At 39.8% G+C, this 19,098-nt stretch overlaps 1 long non-coding RNA gene across 1 annotated transcript in view; it reads right to left on the bottom strand.

The window, feature by feature from the left end:
* Positions 1–5,215: 5,215 nt before the first annotated feature.
* Positions 5,216–19,098, bottom strand: part of LOC120246595 — a 34,561-nt gene continuing 20,678 nt past the window's right edge. Inside the window, exons 2-3 of the long non-coding RNA XR_005532081.1 lie at positions 5,566–5,637; positions 5,216–5,470 (exon numbers count right to left, since the gene is read on the bottom strand). This is a non-coding gene — a long non-coding RNA (uncharacterized LOC120246595). The remainder of the gene's footprint in view (positions 5,471–5,565; positions 5,638–19,098) is intronic.

Raw genomic sequence — 19,098 nt, 5'->3', positions numbered from 1 at the left:
AAATGTCCCTTTTCATTTCCTTCCTCTTTGCCTTCCCTCCTCAACACAAAGGAGGACTGGTTGGAAAGAAAGGATCATGAACAGTATTTTCTGGCTCCCCTCTGTACCCCAAATCCACCCCCTAGAAACTCCACGCACCAAGTGCTCTTGTAATAAACAATGAGACAACAGGGCTATAGTGAGAACACTGGGTTAGACTGTTTCCTGAAGTGAGAAGTTTCCTCTCATCTTCTGCATGACACAGCTATTAGGGGACACCTAGGAGCCTGGGTGACTCCGACATTTCCTGTGGAATTGTGCCTCAGGACTTCTGTACCTCATCTGTGATGAAAAAGGGGTTGGCCATTCTGAAAGGTGGAAGTAAGCAGAGTCACACAGGAGGCACATTGGTGTATGTATATTGAACTCCTAGATCTCCACGAGTCTTACTAATATAAAAAAATAAAAATAGGGAAGTCAGTACAGAAACATTCCTTAAGATAACTGTTTTTATTAAAGGAGGCATGTCACTGGCTGTGATGGATGTGGACATTATATTTCCAGAGAATGGCAAATTCTAAAATGTTTAAAATGGCCAATGCTTGCTATATATATATTACTTAATAAAAATATTATTTTATATATGTTTATATACATATATAAAAGTTAATTTATTTTAGTCACGAATATAACTTTATGATTTTGCTGCCATAATGTTGCTTTTAAAACTTAGTTGACTAGGTTTTAAAATGTATTTTCTAAGAGTAGCCATGAGTTGATCATTGCAATGGTTTCATGATCAGTTAGTTCATTTTTCTATTCTTTCTACTTTTGTGAATGTTTATTTTTTTCTATGAATAGAATATTGAAAGCAGAAAAGAACAAATCTATTTTTTTTTTTAATTTTTGAAAAACTTCAGGGCACGTGGGTGGTTCAGTTGGTTAAGGGTCCGACTTCAGCTCAGGTCATCATCTCACGGTTCATGGGTTCGAGCCCTGCATCGGGCTCTAATGCTGACAGCTGGCTCAGGGCCTGGAGCCTGTCTTCAGATTCTGTGTCTCCCTCTCTCTCTGACCCTCCTCTGCTCATGCTGTCTCTATTTCTCTCTAAAAAATAAATAAAACACTAAAAAAAGGAAAAAAAGAAAAATTTCATAAACTTCCCGATTTCATTTGAATAAGCATCTCCATGGACCCAAGGATTTATGATTTGGATCACTGCTCCTCTAGGTGGTTTCTGCACTCATTCCTGGCCGAAGCCTAAACTCTTTCCTGCTGCTCCAGGCACAGGTGAACCTCAGCTTTAACATCCAGGATAGATGGATGGGTGATGAATGGATAGATGGATGAGTTAAGTAATAGATATACAGGTAGATACATCCATACACACATGGATCGATACATGGAGATACAGACATAGATGCATATACTATTCTCTTCTACTGGTGTTTCTGTGAATTCTTGTCTCAGATGCATATTGTTTTCATTATTTATCTTATTGTTATGTTTGGAAATGTATTAAGACTAGTGTTCTCTAATTATACTCTTTTCTCCCTGTATATTCCTGGCTATTTTCATATTGTATTCTCATGAATATTAGTATCATGGAAGTAGTTATATTGTTTTTATATGAAAACCATTAAGGTTTGAAGGTTTAGGTAAGTAGGTGCCTTAGTGAATTATTGTTAAGCGATTTTCTAAGTAGATAATATTTTAAAAATAAAAGCAATAATTACAATTTTATACCTCTAATTCCTTTCTCTTTCTGAATGTGTTGGTTGGAATATCCAGAACAGTGGTAAGTCACAGAAATATACACCTGTCTTACTTCTGAATTTCAAGTTAATAGAATTTGCAATGACTACAATTATGCTGACTAATATACATTTGAAATAAACTATAACTTATTCAGAAAATGCCTATTTACTTACATCATTGTTCCTTTTAATCCATAATGTTAATCATTGTTTAAAAAACTACTTCTCTCATGTATTAGTGCAATTTTTCCTTAGCTATATTCATACTGGGAATTGGGTTATTGAATTAACTAATTATTTTAAGGTTTTATTTTTATTTTTGAGAGAGGGAGAGAGAGCAAGTATGGGAGGGGCAAAAAGAGAGGGAGACTGACGATCTGAAGCAAGCTCTGGCTGGCAGCAGAGAGCCCGATGCCAGGCTCGAACTCATGACTTGAGCTGAAGTGAGATGCTCAACTGACTGAGCCACCCAGGTGCCCCCAAATTATCTAATTTTAAGCCCACATCATATTCCAGAGAGAAACCCACTTTTTAATGCTGTATTAAAAATGACTACAGTTTAGGCACTGGATATTTATTCACTTCACTATGCTTTTTCATGATCTATATTTGACTTCATTGCTTTTCCAGTTTAGTAAGACCCAAGTGGGTGAGGGAATAGGACTCATTAATTATTACATTGAAGCTGAAGGACTTCCTCAGGCTCTTCCCTAGAAAACTGAAAGAAAATGTAGTTAGGGAGAAGAACCAAGGAGGAAAATCTCTCTCAGAACCATTGCAGACACGTAGACTGGGCTAGATTAGAACTTAGGCTCTTTCATTTTGCATACATTGGACAAAAACTGAATGGGAACTATCAAGGAGTCACCTGTGTGCTGTCATGTGCATGGAATCTGAACCACCAGAGGAAGGACACACATCCCCTCATATCGGTGATGCTTGACCTGAGTCTCAAGGAGGCAGCAAGTCAAAGGGAGGAAAGGAGATTGTAGAATTAGTTTGTTCCTACATTTACCACTCTTATCGTTGGGCATTCCTTTCCTTCAAGTACCATAAACTCCTGGTTTCCCTTCACTGCTGTCTCTGTCTTGGAAATCTGCATATTCTCATGTAGCCTATATGCTGTTCCAGCATGAACTCATCATGCCCTGTGTTTCTATCTGTCATTCTCACATTGAGTCCATAAATTTCTGCAAAATTTGTATCACACAGTAATGATCTCAGTGACATCTCCATTACATTTTCCTCTGGAACACCATTCTTGAAGTGTCAAAAACAGAATTCATCCCAAACCCAAAACCTGCTCCTTTCTTGAGCAACGATTCCACCCATCATGCAATTGTCCAAATCCTTCCCATTCTATATTCACTGAAGATCCCCTGCCTCACCTGCATCAGCACAGAGCAGGTGCTCCATCCTCTCAATGCACAAGTGTAAACGCGAGCTCCTGGAGGCCTGACAAACTCCAGTGGAATTTTCCTAAATTTTCTTGGCTAGTTCAAACTTCTCAGGCTCTAGCAGTTGTCACACACAGAATAAGATAGGAAGGACCAGATGTGGGACTGGGAACCACAGGCAGCTCCAGCACCTCATCAATGATTTAAAGCGCAACCTTTTTCCGGGGAGGACTGGGTGGCTCAGTTGGTTGAGTATCTGACTCTTGATTTTGGCTTAGGGTCATGAGATGGAGCCCCTGAGTTGGGATCCACGATGAGCATGGAGCCTGCTTAAGATTTTCTCTCTCTCTCTCTCTCTCTCTCTCTCTCTCTCACTAGCCCGCTTGTGCAAGCTGTCTCTCAAACAATTAATTGAAGTGCAACCTTTTGGACTTGGGCAGTGACTCAAGTAAGGCAGCCGCTGGGAAGCGGATGGAAGGAACAAAGGGCGAAAAGATTTTCTATTTTACTGGTTGGAAAAAACAAAACAAAACAAGACAAACATGGAGGCCAGGGGATGTCTAGGGGAGGGGACAGGATGCTGTACAGAAGGTGGACCCTCCCCTATTCCTCTAGGGCTAAATGGTAGGGAACCCTGGTCACTGGGACAGCCCCAATGTCTGTGGAGAAATCCTGGACATCCTAAGGTCTTCAGGGACTGGGTGGGTCTTAGCTTTCTTCAGAGCAGCGACTGTTTCCCTTCTTCATCCACAACTCCAGGATTAAAGGGAATTCTACATCCTCTCTGCCCGCTCCCCTTTGTGTCTATGAAAAAGGCAGTGAGTGGGTAGGTGAAAATGAGTCATCTGAAAGGGACTGCCTAATTTTCAAGAAAGTCATGTGAACCACCACGACGACATACAGAGGAGTCTGGGGTTCTGCGAGGCCCACCTGTCGCCAGCTTTGGAAGGAAGGGTCCCACTGTCCCGAAGGCTAAGGCCTCCCGGTTCATCCCCGAGACTCCGAGAGCAGTGGAGGGCAATGTCCCACCTGTTGCCAGGGTGAAAGAAAATCCTAGAAGGCGAGGGTCCCTAAATCCACACTCTCCAATTCACAGAGATTCAAACCCGATCGGAAATCCAAGGGTGTGCATGGGCATCCGTTCCTGTCAGCGGCACAGGGCGGCGGCGACCACCCCCGCCACCGCACAGTGACAGCCTCAAGTGGTCCTGCAGCCAAGGCCCCTTTGCTCACGGACTCTCGGGTGCTTGCTCAGCCTTGTCCTGCTCGGGGTGAATCTGCAGGGGGGACGAGGGAGCATGGACAGCGCGGTCTGCGGGGGAAACAAAAAACGAAAACAGGGAAGCGGGGCTGTCGGGAACAGACTCAGGCAGCGAGAGGACCGGGTGGGGGCCGGAGGGAGGGAATAAGGGCCCACAAGAGGGAGCCCGAGAGCGAGCGGGGCCGACTGGACAGGAGCCAAGAGGCTTCGCCAAGCGCTTCCAGGCCCGGGGACCCTCCGGGCTCTGCGCACCTGCCTTAGTGGGAGACGGGGTCCGCCCAGCCGGCCGCCCAGCCGGGAGCCTTTCTCCGGGTGCTGAAGTCAGGGGTGACGTAGAAGGGGGAGGGGGTGCGAGTGGTGATTGCATTCGGGTCTGAAAGCGAACCTGGGACGTAGCTCAAGACCCGAACCGAAGCCGGGAGGTCGCGGGAGGAATGCAGCGCGGGGCGTCCTCAAAACCAAAGCGAAACCCACTCAGATCCTTTAAGCGGCTTCCCTTCCTACCCGCCCCCCCCGCCCCCGCCCCCAGGGAGACTCTACTCGGGATTTCTTAGCTTCGTGGAAGGGCGGCCCAGAAGAAGCGCGCCGGCTGCCTGCGACCTCATCCCTCATCCCACGCGGATGATTGGGACGAGCTCACTGGCCATCACAGCTCCCCACATTTTACACCAAGAAGTGCATGGGCTCAGATTTCTCCTCCTGGGCCTTTGGGCGCTCGATTCCAGCCACTGGGTTGAGAATAAGCAGGATTCCACCTTCGGGGTCCCGGTGGAGAATAAGAGGAAAGGATGGACGAAGAGAAGCCGACCTCGGCACTGTCGCCAGCTGACAATATTTTTGATGCCAATTCTCTAACAAATACAGGGGAGAGGATGATTCCTCTAAGCCGTAGGGAAAATAAGAAAATTGCTGAAAAGGAAAAGAAGTCTGTTCTCGAAGAGGCAGATGCAGAAGCCTGGACTAGCTCAGCTTCTGACATCACCAGTTGTTCTTGAGTCACTGGGCTCCGCTTAAGATATACCTACTGGGCTGGAATTTTCGTCTCCTTTAGCAAAGTGCTGAAGATCTTGCAAAGACTGGATCAGAGAGAGAAAGAAGAGAAAACAAAATATTATGATAAGAGAGGAGAAAAATTAAACTGCAGAGACACAACAACAAAAAATATCCAAACCTTTCTCCCAAGTCTTCACAGACTCTCCCGTGGAGGGTTGGAGGCAGGCTTTCTCCTGCACATCTGGAAAAGCTGCAAAATTGCACTTCAGGTCAATGAACATGCCCCTCTACGGCCAGCATCCTTCTTTTTAAAAAAATTATTTTACCAATTTGAAAATTGCAGAAAGTCCAGAATCTCGTAGAAGCCCTCAAACGCTAATTCACCTGCTCTCTGTTCTTTCCATTATTTTTTCTGTGTCTTCATTCTTTTATTCCCTCTGTATCTGTTTTATGTTCTTATATATTTTTTAAGAAATAATGGTAGCATGCTTTTTGTTAGCTTTTTTATGCATAATTTACATACATCATGGTTTGATTAATTTAATGTTTTGATAAATCGTAGAGTCATGTTGAAAGACAAAGGACAGACCAGCTGATATTTTAGGTAACACCAAAAGATTATTATCACTTGAAAAGGAGCATATTTATTAAATTGGCTTGAAAATTCATATTTAATAAGGAAAATAAATGTGTATCACAAAGGAACAATATAATTAGAAGAGATCAGTTGAGCTAACTTCCTGAATCTTAGAAAATACTGTTCACTGAACGTAATTTATGGATCATGTGGGGATCAGCGGTTTCTGGAATCCATAAGGCAGGAAAGTATATCTGAAGGAATATTTGGGACCATAGTGAAAGTATACAGTTCCACATTTTGACCCACGAATATATCTTCCTACCCAGAGGTCTGTAAACATAACATGGTAAAGATATTGTCAAAGGAAAGATGTATTTCATAACACAAAGTAAAGATACTCCCACATCCAGGTGTCAGTATTGCCTACCCTGACCCAACTCTAACCCCTTCTCCCACAGAGGTAACCACATCCTGGTGATTAATATATCCTGACACTAATTATCACATTTTTGAAATTTATATTTCAATTTTTTTTAACACATCATTTTACTTCTTTTCTTTTCATGGTACCTCTCAATTATCAAATTCTCTTCATTAAGTAGATTTTTTTTTTTTTTACAAATAGTTTATTGTCAAATTAGTTTCTACATAACACTCAGTGCTCATCCCCAAAGTGCCCTCCTCCATGCCCATCCCCCCCTCCCCCCCACATCCATCAGTCCTCAGTTTTTGTCAGCATTCAAGAGTCTCTCATGGTTTGCCTCTCTCCCTTTCCCCCACCATTTCCGCCCTTCTTCTCCCCCTTGTTCCTCCGTCAAGTTCCTCCTAATCCTCCTATACGTGCAAACATATGATATTTGTCCTTCTCTGCCTGACTTATTTCGCTCAGCATAACCCCCTCAAGGTCCATCCATGTTGCTACACATGGCCAGATTTCATTGTTTCTCATTGCCATGGAGTATTCCATGGTATAGATAAACCACATCTTCTTGATCCATTCATCTGTTGATGGACACTTAGGCTCTTTCCATGTTTTAGCTATTGTGGAGAGTGCTGCTATGAACATTGGGGTACATGTGCTCCTATGCCTCAGCATTTCTGTATCCCTTGGGTAAATTCCTAGCAGTGCTATTGCTGGGTCCTAGGGGAGTTCTGTTGTTAGTTTCCTGAGGAACCTCCACACTGTTTTCCAGAGGGGCTGTACCAGTTTACATTCCCACCAACAGTGTAGGAGGGTGCCCGTTTCTCCACATCCTCGCCAGCATCTAGAGTTCTCTGATTTGCTCATTTTAGCCACTCTGACTGGCGTGAGGTGGTATCTCAGTGTGGTTTTGATTTGTATTTCCCTGATGAGGAGGGATGCTGAGCATCGTTTCATGTGTCTGTTGGCCATCTGGATGTCCTCTTTGGAGAAGTGTCTGTTCATGTCTTCTGCCCATTTCTTCACTGGGTTGTTTGTTTTTCGGGCGTGTAGTTTGGTGAGTTCCTTATAGATTCTGGATATTAACCCTTTATCTGATATGTCATTTGCAACTATCTTTTCCCATTCCGTTGGTTGCCTATTAATTTTTTGGGTTGTTTCCTTGGCTGTGCAGAAGCTTTTAATCTTGATGAGGTCCCAACAGTTTATTTTTGCTCTTGATTCCCTTGCTTTTGGGGATGTGTCAAGTAAGAAGTTGCTGCGGTGGAGGTCAAGGAGGTTGTTTCCTGCTTTCTCCTCTAGGGTGTTGATAGTTTCCTGTCTCACGTTCAGGTCCTTTATCCATTTTGAGTTGATTTTTGTGCATGGTGTGAGAAAATGATCTAGTTTCATTCTTCTGCATGTTGCTGTCCAGTTCTCCCAACACCATCTGTTAAAAAGGCTGTCTTTTTTCCATTGGATGTTCTTTCCTGCTTTGTCAAAGATCAGTTGGCTGTATACTTTTGGGTCCACTTCTGAGTTCTCAATTCTGTTCCATTGGTCTATGTGTCTGTTTTTGTGCCAATACCATACTGTCTTGAGGATGACAGCTTTGTAGTAGAGGCTGAAGTCTGGGATGGTGATCCCTCCCGTTTTGGTTTTATTTTTCAGTATTACTTTGGCTATTCGGGGTCTTTTGTGGTTCCATACAAATTTTTGGATAGTTTGTTCTAGTTTTGAGAAGTATGCTGGTGCAATTTTGATTGGAATTGCATTGAATGTGTAGAGTGCTTTAGGTAGTAATGACATCTTAACTATATTTATTCTTCCTATCCATGAGCATGGAATGTTTTTCCATTTCTTTGTGTCTTCTTCAATTTCCTTCATAAGTTTTCTATAGTTTTCATCATACAGATCTCTTGTATCCTTTTATATTTCAATTTTAATATTGAAAACATTTTCAATATTTAATTCAATCCTTATAGCACATGCTCTTCTGGTGTGATTTCATTTGTTTAAAATTATGTTGGTGAGATGTATCTCCCCCCTGTTTTATATAGCAATTGTTTCTTAAAATTTTGTTTCATAGTATTCCAGTATGTGAGTATACCATCATATACCAACTGTTCAGTTCCATTTGGGTAAGTGTAAATACTGTTGCCGTGAAGAAATTGTGCATGTCAAAGATTATGGGGGCGAGTGCAATGTACGGAGTTCCCTACTTCTCCGCCGTTTTGCCCCCTCCTCCATTCCAGTAAAAAGATTATTTGTCTAGGACCAAATTATCCAAAATATAATTGCAATATTATAGCTTCTCTAAAGAGAAAAATGTGACCATCGGTATGACTATATGAAGGCAAACCAAAGTCAGACGCTTCAGACTGTATAGACAGCAATAGTACAGCTGATGATAGCTCTGTGAGAAGCACACACTTTCCTAGAGTGACACATGATTTCAGTGGAAAGGCACAGGCATTTTAACTAGACACAGCTGGCCTTCTGGTAATGTGATCGCCACATGACAGTGACTCTTCTCAGCCCTCAATGTAGATGCTATTAGTTTCTTCTTTCACTCACTGTTACCATTTCTGTTTCTAATGATATAAAAGTGGTTTCTTTACGTGTTCAAATATACTAGCCATGTGAACACCTTTCAAAGAAGCTTGCACGAGTGCGAACACCTCACCTGTTAAGTGTAAAAATGTGAGCACGTACATCAGGTGTTCACCCTCTGCTTTGTTAATCCATATAGAAATCTTTTTATCTGTTACTCACCATTTTGTCTTCCATCCTTTTATTTTAAACCTTTCTGAAATATGTCTTGCATTCAGCATAGAATTTAGTTTTGCTTTGTGATTTAATTTGGCAATATCTTTTCTTTTAATAAGAGAATTAAGTTCATTTACTTTTATTGACATGAGAATTTTGTGTGGTTTTATTTTGGTGATAGTATTTTCTGCTATGTATTGTATGCACATATCTGTCTTTCACCAACTTATTTGTATTTGTTACTTTTGCTCTGGTGTGACAGTATTTATAGGAAGGCTGGATTTTCTTCTGATGGCTTCCTGATATAAAGTCCTCTTTTTCTTCAGACAGTCGTCGTTGTCTCTAAACTAAGACAACATTAGCTTGTATTCTCTTTCTTCCCCTCCCTGTGCTCCCCATCATCCTTCATCTGGATATAATACTAACATTAAGTAAATATGCCTACAGCCTACGCTCAAGTCTACACACAATATCCTGCGACTCTGGGACATTATAGATGAAGTGGTCCGTAAGCTCATTCTATGCGATACCTTTCTTCCTCCCATTCTCCCATCTTTCTTAATCTCATCATTTCTACATTATCAGAGCACCTACTAATTAGATTCCTGTCCATTTTGTCCTGTACATGATTTTGTCTTTGAGGCTCAATATATTCTGCACTCACCACCATACTAAAAGTAGAAGGTTTAAAAAATGTGTGGAGTGGGGCACCTGGGTGGCTCAGTTGGATAAGCGTCCGACTTCGGCTCAGGTCATGATCTCATGGTTCGTGGGTTCGAGCCCTGGGTCGGACTCTGTGCTGACAGCTGGCTCAGAGCCTGGAGCCTGTTTCAGATTCTATGTCTCCCTCTTTCTCTGACCCTCCCCTGCTCACGCTGTCTCTCTCTCTCTCTCAGAAATAAATAAAACATTAAAAAATTAAAAACATGGGAAGAAAGCAAACAAAAATATATCTGCTGGTGGAATAGAAGGCAGCGAAAGAGAACAAAAGAGGGGGAATGAGAATGAATATGTTAATTCTGGGTGGGGCGGGCAGAATACTAAGCGAGGTCTCTATGATAGCAGGAGGCAATGGTTGATTGGGAAAAGGTGGAGTTTATACCTCTTTGTGGGAGGAGGGAAGCCCTGCCCCTAATAAAAAGCTAAGCAGAATTAAGAACCGGTGATGTTTCGGATCAATGTTTTGACGCCCAGGTAAGAGTTGGAGAATGCTCTCTTAGCATTTATTTCCCAAGAAAATGTTAGGTACGATTTGCTGAGTGTCTGTCTGTATTGTGATGGATTTGAGTAGAAAGAAACTGACTAGTAAAAAGGGCCAGAAGATTATATCAGGTTGAACCATGACTTCCTATTTTACCTGCACAGCGTCTGGTATTTCTGGAACTGGAAGGTAAAGAAATTATCTGTACTTGGGCTTGTTGAGACCAGCCTTCTCCTCCTATGTATCTAATCTTCTTTTGAGCCTCAGTGTCCTTGTCCAGCTCAAGTTATAATTGGCTTCCTGAATTTTCATCCCAGGTCAGGGCTTTGCCCTGGAGGCGGTTAATTTGCTGGGTTCACAGGGTACAGACCACTCTCTCCATCAGCTCTTGCCATTGTCACTGTTCCCCACAGACTGAGATCTGGGGACCCTCTCCAGGCTTCAGCTGCTGCTCTAGGTTATGGTTATGTTCTTGAGATCTCTGCACCAACTTAGGGGTTGCCTATCCATTACCAGTTGCGTTTCTAAGCTTTCCAGCTGTTAGAGTCTCTGGAAATCCTCTTGGCTTTCTTTCACGTCCTCTGAGACAATTGGTGATTTCCTCTGGGTCCTGGTAGTTTTGTTCCACTTGCTCAACTTGGGGTTCATGGGGTTACCTCATCATGTTGTTTAGTCATATATTTTGTTTTGTTCTCCTTGCTCTGCTGGTTCTTCTGGTGGATTCAGAGGTATTAAAAATATGCTGTTGCCACTAACATCCTGCCTAGAAGCCCTACTGATTAAAATGTTTCGTGTGCACATGATTTAAAGCTGTAATTTTAATTCAGAGTTATTTGACAGAGAACAGAAGAGCCTCCTTACATTTGTATCTTAGATACAAATAGAATGGGAAAACATAAATTACCAAAAATCAAACCTACCCATCAGCCATTAACCATAAACTGAAATGGTATTCAGCTGTTACAAATGAGGGGGTACAAACTTACTTGGGGGTAACTATATGCTAAATTAAAAAAAAATAATTTACTCATGTGACTACTTTATTGTTAAAAAAACAATACAACTATACATGCACATATCCTCAATCAAATGGGTACAGACATTAAGAAATGACTAGATTGAGTAAACAGTTTAATAGTTTGAATTGTAACTTTATGTTCTGTGGATATTTTGTATGCTAGAAGGAGGCATTACTGTTTTTTTATCTTATTTCTAGCTTTGAGATAACTTTAGATTCACACACAGTTGTAAACTATTGAAACACAGAAGTTCCTAATAGCCTTCACCCATTTTTCCCCAGTGGTGGTCTCTTGCCTGACAACGTGGAAATTGACATTGATACAAGTCACAAGTTTTACTCAAATTTCACAAGTTTTTTATTTTTTACATTTTTTAAATGTTTATTTTTTGAGAGACTGAGAGTGAGAGGGTGCAAGGTGGGGCAGGGGCAAAGAGGGCAACTGAGGATCCTAAGAGGGCTTTGAGCTGACTTCAGAGAGCTCAGTGAGGGGCTCAGACTCACAAACCTTGAGAGCATGACCTGAGCCAAAGTCAGATGCTTAACTGACCAAGCCACCCGGGTGCCCCCAGATTTCACAAGTTTTACATTTACTACTTTGTGCGTGCGTTTTCTTTCCTTATATGTGTACATTCGTGTAACCACCAACACGATCAAGATACAGAATGTTCTACACAAAGATCCGTTTTCCTATCCTTTAGAGCCCCAGCCAGCCCCTTTCATTCTTTCTATCTTTAACCCATACCACCAACCAATTTGTTCTCCATCTCTACAAGCTTGCTGTTTTAGGAACCTAATAAATGGGATCATATGTTTCAAAACCTTTTGCGGTCAACTTTTAAAAGCCTCATAATTCCCTGGGGATCCCTTTGGCTTTCACATACATTCCTACTTTGTTTCTATACTATAGCTGGTTTATTGTTGTGTTGTATTTCCTGGTATGGATGGATGTAGTTTGTTTAACCATTCACTCGTTGACAGATTTGGGTTGTTTTCATTTTAGGGCTAATATGAATACAATGTATACATATTCATGTGTATGTTTCTGTGTGAACATAAACCTATTTCATATCTCTAGGATAAATGCCCTAGAACTCGGTTGATGGGGCTTTTGGGAACCACATAGCTACAATGTATGTGTGATTTTGTTCTTTTGCATTCTTGTCAGGATTTGGTGTTGACACTTGATCTTAGCCATTCTGAGAGAACGGTGATTTTTCATTGTGGTTTCAATATGCATTTTCCTAATGGCTAAAAATATATGAATATGTTTTCCTTATTTACCATCTATATATCATTTTCAGTGAAATGTCTATTTGTGCCTTTTGCCTGTTTTCTAACTGGATAAGTTTCCTTAAAACTGTTTTAAGAATTCTTTATTGTGGATACAAGTCTTTTTTCAGATATGTGGCATCTAAATGATTTCTTGAAATATACAGTTTGTCTTTTCATGTACAACATCTTCCCCAGGGAGAAGTTCTAATTTTGACAAAGTCCAATCTTACAAATTTTCTTGTTGTGGATTGTGCTTATGTTTGTCAGGCCTAAAAATTCTGTACCAAATGCCAAGTCCCACGGATTTTCCTCAAAAGTTTTATAGCTTTACTTTTATATCTGCGATGTGAGTTAATGTTTTGTATAAGGTGTGAATATAGGTCAAAGTTCATCCAATTGCTCCAGCACCATTAGTTGAAAAGGTTATCCTTTGAACTGCTTATCAACCCTTTAAAAACTTAGTTCAGGGGAGCCTGGGTGGCTCAGTGGGTTAAGCGGGTCCAAGTTTGGCTCAGGTCATGATCTCACTGTTGAATTCAAGCCCTGTGTGAGGCTCTGTGCTGACAGGTCAGAGCCTGGACCTGCTTAGGATTCTGTGTGTGTGTCTCTCTCTGACCCTCCCCTGCTAGCATTCTGTCTCTCTTTCTCAAAAATAAACAAACATTAAAAAAATTTTTTTTAAATTAGTTATACATATTTGTGTGAATCCATTACTTTTTAAGAAAGTAAAAACTTAATATTCATCAGTTATGTAAATTTAACCGCCCTTTTTTTTCTTTTTGTTTTTTTTGTTTTTTTTTTAGAAGACCTACTTCTGAAAATAGAATAAAACATCTTTAGGGGTCAAATCAGTCACTATGCATAACACCCTTAAAAATACTAAGATGAAAACTAATCAAGCAACTAAAATGATATCAGACTGTAAGTAATTAAGTTAATTTGAATTAATAGGTTTTTTTCTGTATATTAGAATGAGTTCAGAAAGGCCTGTTTTATCTTTAAATAAGAAAAGCTTAGCTTTCATTTCAGACTGGAATTGGTGGGTTACTGCCCCCTTGTGGAAATTTCCTTCCATTAAGGCTATTCTAATATGTAATGGGGTTGTGTGATCCTCACAAGAGCAATTTTCTGTTTTCCCAATTTCTCAAATATGCAACTTTAGAGAGGACTTTTTTCCCCTTTATTAAAAATAGTTGTAGATATCTGCCTCAGGGAGCTTCATTTGTGGTAAATTTGTTAAATGTGCTCCAGACAATCTTATTAAAACTTACACTACAAGCAGGGTGGGTTTTTATTTTCTGTGAAAAATGAAAGTTGATTCTACAAGTAAAAAAAAAAAAATCAAGGTGTCTTGAAAAACACACTTTGAAGGACTTGTACTCGAGCTCCCTTTAAGAATGAGTCCCATTGGAGTATGTATGTTTAGACCAGTGCTTCTCCAAATGGAAGTACACTTAGGTCACTGGGTGTGCTCTAAAACTGCTGTCAGCTGTCTATGACCATCTCAAGTGACCTTAAGGAGATAACAAAAAACAAGAAGAACTGGAGAGCCAGTTAAGCAGAGGCATGCAGGCACTAATTTTGAAAAATCAGATATGATAGAAACAATGTATTAAGATTATCTAAGGGTCTTTCATGGGTCTATTTGGAAATCAGTTAAACCTTAGTATTTACAACCAGGAAAATTATACCTTTTGAGGCACAAGTATTGGCAGAACTGCTTATAAACCCATATGTCCCTTTTCCTTTTCCTTCCTGCATATGATCCCTTGTAAACTAACAAGCTACAGAGCAATCTGAAATATTGTCTCCCAGGCTATAGTCCTCAGTAGTACAACAAATAAGGCATTTACTAACCTATTCTGAGATTGGCTTTTTTTTTTTTTTTTAGTCAACATTACTACCTTGTCCAAATGAGTAAGTTTGACAATGAGTAAATCTACAATGAAATCTGAGAAGGCTCACCAGTGATGCTTTGGCCGCTGATCTTGACCAAACTTTGTGTAACTGGCTATGGACTAGTGGTTTGCAGGCTTTTCTGCATATTCACCTTTGGAGCTCTTAATTTTACTAGTATCCAGATCAGATCAATTAAATTAAAATCTCTGGGATTGGGATTTAATCATTAGCATGTTCAGGAGCACCTGGGTGGCTCAGTTGGTTAAGTGTCTGACTTTGGCTCAGACCATGAGCTCACGGTTCCTGAGTTTGAGGAACTCTCAAATCTGAGAATCGGGCTCTGTGCTGACAGCTCAGAGCCTGGAGCCCGTTGGGATTTTGTGTCTCCCTTTCTTTTTGCCCAGTCCCCTGCCCATTCTCTCTCTTTCTCTCTCTCTCTCCCCCTCTCAAAAATAAAACCTTAAAAATTAATCATTAACATGTTCAAAGCTCCCTGGTGATTCTTAACAATTTCTTTTAATGTTTATTTTTGAGAGAGAGAGAAAGAGCATAAGTGGGGGAAGGGCAGAGAAAGGGAGACAGAATCTGAAGCAGGCTCCAGGCTCTGAGCTGTCATCACAAAGCCTGACGTGGGGCTTCAACTCCTGAATCGTGAGATCATGACCTGACTCAAAGTCAGACATTTAACCGACTGAGCCACCCAGGCACTCCTTAACAATTTCTTTTTTAAGTTTATTTTTGAGAGAGAGAAGACAGGGGAGAGGCAGAGAGAGGAGACAGAATACTAAGTAGGCTCCAACTTATAAACTGTGAATTCATGACTGGAGCAGAAATTAAGAGTCAGACATTTAACCAACTGAGCCACCCAGGGAACTCTGGTGATTGTAATGGGAAGTCATTATGTTCTAAACCTAAGAGATCCAATATTTAGGGAGAAGCAGACCTCTGGAAATGAGAAATTATGAGCAGTAGCATTGTCTTTATTCTCCTCTTGAAAATCTCAATTTAATGTTAAAGCTGGGGCAGAGAAACCATACAAAGTGATCCTGAAAATACCTAACACGAAAGGATATTGCTAGACACTTATATATAATCTGATGCATATGGCATGAAGTCAGTTTCCTTAAACCATTAAGAATTAAGTCAAATAAATGAAAAGATATCATGTGTTCATGGTTTGGAAATATTGATACTATTAAAATGTCAATATTACCAAAAGCCATCTGTAGATTCAGTGTGAGCCCTATGAAGATTTCAACAGCATTTTTTACAAAAGTAGGAAAAAAACAATTCTAGAACTTACATGAAACCACAAAAAATCCTGAATAGCCAAGGCAATACTGAAAAAGAACAAAGCAGTAGAGATTATACTTCCTGACTTCAAACCTTATTACATAGTTATAGTCCTCAAAACAGTGTATGGCACTGACACAAAAATAGACAAATCAACAGAACACAATTGAGAGTCTAGAAATAAACCCAATATACAGTCAGCTAATATGACAAGAGAACCAAGAATACTCAGTGGACAAAAGAAAATCTCTTAAATGGTGGTGGGAAAATTGGATATTCACATGTAAGAGAATGAAATTGGACCTGTATCTTAAACCACACACAAAACCAGCCGGAGATGGATTAAAGACTCAAACACAAGACCCGAAATGATGAAACTCTTGGAAGGAAACGTAGGAAAAGAGATCCTTCACCTGGACCTTGGCAATGATTTTTTGGATAACACCTAAAGCACAAGCAACAAAATAAAACAACACGTGTGACTACCTCAAACCAAAAAGCTTCTGCACAGCAAAACCATTAACAAAGTGAAAAGCCAGATGAAAAAATGTTGCAAACCATTTATCTGATAAAGCATCAATATCCAAGATATATGAAGAATTCTTACACCTATACAGTAAAAAATAATTAAGAATGGGATTTTAAAAAATATCTGAAGACCTAACCAGACATTTTCCCAAAGATATACAAAAGGTGAACACGTACATGAAAAGATGCTCAACATCACTAGTTGTAAGGGAAATGCAAATCAAAACCATAATGAGATATTATCTCACACCTGCTAGAAAGCCATCATTAAAAAGACAACAGATAACATGTAGATGCACATGTAGAATAGAAGGAACCTCTCACTGTAGTTGAATTTACAAACTGGGGCAGCCACTATGGAAAACAAAATGGAGGATCCTCAAAATTTTAAAAATAGAACTACCAAATGACCTAACAATTCTCCTTCTGGGAAAGAAGAAAGAAAAAAAAGAAAAGAAAAAAAAAATCACTCAGAAAGATATCTGCATCCCCATGTTCATAGCAGCATTATTTATAATAGCTCAGGCATGGGAACAACCTAAGTGTCCATTGACAGATGAATGGACAAAGAAGTTGTGGTATACTTATGCAATGGAATGTTATTCCACCATAGAAGATGAGGAAGACCTCCCACGTACGACTTGGATGGAACTTGAGGGCATTCTGTTGAATGAAATAAGCCTGGGAAAGACAAATACTGTGTGATCTCACTTATATGTGGAATCTAAACACCCAGCTCCTGGACAAAGGGATAAGATTTGTGGTTACCAGAGGTAGGGAGTGGAAGGAGAAGGAATTGAAGGAAGGTGGTTAAAAGGTATGTTTCAGTTATAAGATAAATACGCAACAGGAGTGCAATGTACAGCATGATGACTATAGCAAATACTACTATATAATATATAAGGAAGTTGTTAAGAGAGAGAATGAGAGTTTTCATTACAAAGAGAAACTTTTTCTTTTTTTTGCTTTCCCTTTTTATCATATCTATGAGTTGACGGATGCTAGGTAGACTTAATTGCAGTCATTTCATAAAACATGTTAGTCAAGCCATCATGCCATATACCTTAAACTTAGAGTGATGTATGCCAGTTATATCTCAATAAAACTGGGAGGTAGTAGTAAAGGATAAAAAAACCTTTTATACCTATGTTTTGAAATCTTTCAAAAAGTTGTTTTGTGCTAACCAATTCTTTTTTAATATTTATTTTTGAGAGAGCGTGCATGCAAGTGGGGGGGGGACAGAGAGAGGGAGACACAGAATCTGAAGCAGGCTCCAGGCTGTGGGCTGTCAGCGTAGAGCCGGATGCAGGGCTTGAACTCCTTAACTGTGAGATCATGACCTAAACCGAAGTTGGATAACAAGCCACCTAGACGCTCCTGTGCTAACCACTTCTTAAACACGACGTACATAATGTATTTTTCTGATGGTTAAGTAAAAATATATTTCTGTAAAAATAAAAATCTGCCTTTTGGGTAAAGCAAAGTCTTTTTATCCAGTCTGGTTGGGGCTCATAAACTCCATGCTTAGAGACCGTGTATTTGATGACCTGGTTTTTGTGTATAGGGAAGATAAGAATTTTCTCAACATCTTGTAGTGAGTAGGAATCAAGATTTCTGGGTAGAGAAGCAGAACAAAAATCACTGTTGGTCTAAGAAGACAAAAATGTACTCTGAACTTTCTTACTTGGATTCTGTAAACTTAAGCCTGTAATTTATTATATGTTAATAAGTGTTTTTATGTTTTAATGTTAATCAGTGTTAACATAGTAAACAATCAGAACATTGCCAATATATGAAAGGGAGAAAATGCTCTTTTATCTTGATACTTATGGGGACATAAGAGACTCATGTATAAGTGTCAACTTGCAATTAATCTTTCAGGTTACTTTCAAATCCATTCCATTAAAAATATGTGTATGATGATTGAGATATAAATTCTAATGTCTATCGAGGAAGAAAGAGGATATTGGTTGAGTGTAGTTTCTGGTTAAGTAATGGTGTCTAAAGCTTAAATAAACAATGAATTATCCTTTTTTAAATCAAATTATTGAAATATAATTGACATATGATAAACTTCACATCTTTAAACTGCAATTTGATAAGTTCTGACCTATGTATACACATCTAAAACTGTCACCACAATCATGCTATTGAACAATCATACCCAAAAGTTTAAACCTTCCACTTTTAAATCTTCCCCTGACTTTCCAGGTTGCTCCTTTCTAGGCAACCACTGATCTGCTTTTTGTCACTAGAGATGAGCTTGCATGTTCTTTCTAGAATTGTGTATGAATGCATTGTATAGTAGACATCTGTTTTTGCCTAGTTCTTTTTTACTTAGCATTTGAGATTCATTTTTGTTGTTACGTGCATAATTTTTATTGCAGAATGCTATTTGATTGAGTAGATGTAACATAGTATAAGCATTTACTTGTTCATTAAAATATTGTTTTCAGCATGAATGATCCCCAAGGATAAAATGGATGAACTGCAGGTATCTACTTGCTGACAACATCCAATTAGAGAAAACCTCTTATTCTTAGATTCTAATTCAAATCCATCAGCCAAAGCTTAAATCCTATATTAGGTTCTTTTGAATACCCTGTTCCTGACATTCCCTCCGGTTCTCCTTGGAATATGCTTTTCCCTCACTGAAAGGAGTTATAAACCCAACTTGTTCAACTACAAATGTCTTCCTATTGGTCTTTGGTTAAAGTTCCTTTCTAGGGTCTTTTCTTTTCTTTCTTT

This window comes from Hyaena hyaena, unplaced genomic scaffold (genome assembly GCF_003009895.1).
Source record: "Hyaena hyaena isolate Hyena2069 unplaced genomic scaffold, ASM300989v1 scaffold_472, whole genome shotgun sequence".
Taxonomy (NCBI): domain Eukaryota; kingdom Metazoa; phylum Chordata; class Mammalia; order Carnivora; family Hyaenidae; genus Hyaena; species Hyaena hyaena.
The sequence above is the reverse complement of the archived record's forward strand: the minus strand, read 5'-3'. Positions and strand labels throughout refer to the sequence as shown.